This window comes from Schistocerca serialis, chromosome 12, assembly GCF_023864345.2.
Source record: "Schistocerca serialis cubense isolate TAMUIC-IGC-003099 chromosome 12, iqSchSeri2.2, whole genome shotgun sequence".
In the NCBI taxonomy this organism is placed as follows: Eukaryota; Metazoa; Arthropoda; class Insecta; order Orthoptera; family Acrididae; genus Schistocerca; species Schistocerca serialis.
Window position 1 is genome coordinate 23507821 of NC_064649.1, and position 3257 is coordinate 23511077.

The window sequence follows — 3257 nt, forward strand, 5'->3', positions numbered from 1 at the left end:
TCGGTTTACCAGTACAGTAATTCATAAATTTTTCTAAAGGGGACGTTTCAAGGTTTACATGAATAGACAGAATCTTGAAACCGCTCGTCTTGTCGCCGAATGCTTTGAGCAGTAGCAAATGCATGGAAGTCAGCCCGCACAGCTCTAACTTGAACTGCACCGCATCAGTCGGTGAACGCAAAACGCCTTCTGTTGTCGTTTCATCGCTGTCTCGACTCGATTGATGAGCTGGCTGTATCAGGCAGACCTCTAACGGCAACCACAAGACATTAACGTGCAACAAACAACTGGCGCCGAAGTGAACTTTCAGTTTCGATGCGTAAGCTGATTCCTGCCCAATTTTCTATGTCCAGAGTCTCCTGTAATCGGATGAACCTTATTCACACAGCCTGCATTACTCAAAAATGGTTCAAATGGCTCTGAGCACTATGGGACTCAACTGCTGAGGTCATTAGTCCCCTAGAACTTAGAACTAGTTAAACCTAACTAACCTAAGGACAGCACAAACATCCATGCCCGAGGCAGGATTCGAACCTGCGACCGTAGCGGTCTTGCGGTTCCAGACTGCAGCGCCTTTAACCGCACGGCCACTTCGGCCGGCCCTGCATTACTCACTGGTGCAGACAACACTCCCGTTATACCATTACACGCCATATCCGGAATCGGTTTCACTGATCTCTGCCGACTACCGTGCGGTGTTGCAACTGTGATAGGGGGTAACGCACAGACAACGGCAGCTGAGTCACGCGGAAAAATCCGCCAACAGCGACGCCCTGGGCGTGTCAGCTTTCACCGCGTGTGCTGTACTCGTAAAAAATAACTGTCCTGCAGCCGATACACGCGGCTACACCGCACATGTTGTGGCGCCAAGGAAGGAGGGGGTGGGGGTGGTTGTGTCCTTGCGTAACAACATGCATGTCACATCTCAACGGGCGCATCAAATGCTGTGCGTCACGAATATAAAATTCCCTCTCTCCCAATTACTTCATCGGTCCAGATGACGTCAGTACCTGTTGACCTCGACATCGACGGAATATAAAACTTTCTTCTTCCCTTAATCTCTTTCTCTCATTCATTGCATATCTCTCGCCCAGCGCAGAGTCCCACGCGACTGAAAGAAAGAAAAAAAAATGAAAGAAACCGCAGATGACTCCTGCATGTAAGAAGGATCAAAGAACGGACTCGTAAAATTATGGACGAATATCCTTGACCTCGGTTTGCTGCAGAATTCTTGAACATATTCTCAGTTCGAATATAATACAGTCCGGAAGTCAACACGGATACAGAAAGCATCGCTCGTCCGCAACTCAGCTTGCCCTTTTCTCACGTGAGATCCTGCGAACATGGATGCAGGGCAGACAGGCAGAGTCTATATTCGTAGATTTCTGAAAGCAGTTTGAAACACGTATGTAACATAGCAGCGATGGCGAGGCATTGTAGCATCTGTGACCAGAGAGTTTGCGCTTGACCGCGCGAGTGTTGCGAGCGGTTCTCAGTCTGTCAAGTCAGTCGTTGCGAGTCTGTAGCTCTGTCTAGTTGAGGGCAGTACTCTGTCAGTAGTCGTCGCGTGCAGTACGCTAATAGTCGTCATGCAGAGCGGTCGGTCAGTAGTAGCAGCCCAGTGCGGTTGTGTGATGTAGGCGGTCGGCAACACTGGTCAAGATGCTGAATGAGGTATACTGTTAATTAATATAATCATTAGATAATGTAAAAATTTATTTATTGTAATTATTCTCCAACAAGTGCCCCAATAATAATTTTAATTTCAAAAGCATTTTTTCAAAAATTTTATTTTTTATTGAACTAAAGATTTCGTTGCACTTCCCATTTCATTCCACTTCTTTTAAAGAAAATTTTCAGTAAAATTACAGAAAAAAGGAATATTATTATTTGCAATGCAGTTCCTCCAAGCCGTGCGCAAAGATAAGAGCAGAAATTTGACATCCAGTTATTCTGAGGTAAGACTTTAATTCTGATTGATTTACACAGGGCCAAACACCGATGTTTCGGTTTAATTGAATTTTCTTATCACTGAATAGACTTTAATTTTTTGTGAGGAATTTATATTTGAGTCAGATTGCGAATTTCACATTTTTTTTGCCATTGTCAGTACATTTCATTGTGGGCAGGTTACGCATAGAGCAATGTCCATTAGCATTCATAATTAAATATTGTCGTGTTTCTTTCTTTTAAATTTTTGTGGGGAGGTTACACTTGGCGACACCCTGTCCAGGATCGTATTTCGTTGAGAGTCTTTTGAGCGACAGTCAGATATCTGCTCTTATTTGCTTAGATATAATTAGGATTTGGCGCAACGCTTTTACTAATCTTGTGACTTTCTTTCTACAGGTCAACGGCAATTCGTTGCTCTGTTGTATTTGTGTGTTGCTTTTGCATTGTGCTTATTTATTTTCTGAAAAGTTGTGACTATTGTAAAAATGCCGCGAAAGACTGTGAATAGTGTATCGCGAGGTATTTTGAATGAAATTACCGACTTAAACAGCGTGACCGATAGTAATTATGACACGCAGTGTGATGATGACAATCCTGCGTTCACTAACAATCAGTGCATTACAACCATTAATGATGACTTTTATCTTAATGATGAACAAACGAACTCAATTGTCTCTTCTGTTAATTTGACGACAATTGATGACGCGGGACGCTCCATTGTAATGAGCGCTGCCCAGCTTAACACACCCGATTCGGAAAACTCAAGTAATGTACAGACAAATTTGTCTAATGAAAATGAACAGATCACACAAAGTAGGACAGATTTATTTAATTCCGAAACAATGACTGATAGTATACATTTGACTGGCAAACCTTTTTGTAAATTTCAAAATGACCAAATGGTCACAGAAAGTGAAACAATTCCAGATCCACTATTGAACAGCACAGAGAATAGAAATGCTGACCTTGAGTCGAATCCAATTATGGCTTTGTTGCGACAAATGAGCAAACAACTTAGTGAACAGGACGAAAAATTTAATAAAATTAATGAAAAACTTGACAATAATGACGTAAATATCAAACAACAGAGTGAGAAAACAGACAACAATTTCAGACAACAGAGTGAAGATTTTAAACAACTTAGGGAACAGAACAAACAAGATAATGAAAATCTCAAACAACACTTAAATGAAAAATTAGACGACAATTCCAGACAGCTTAGTGAACAAATTAGAGCGATTGCCGCGCAATGTCATGACACTAAGGAACAGTTGCGCGTGGAAATTGAGGCTTGTTCTCAAAAA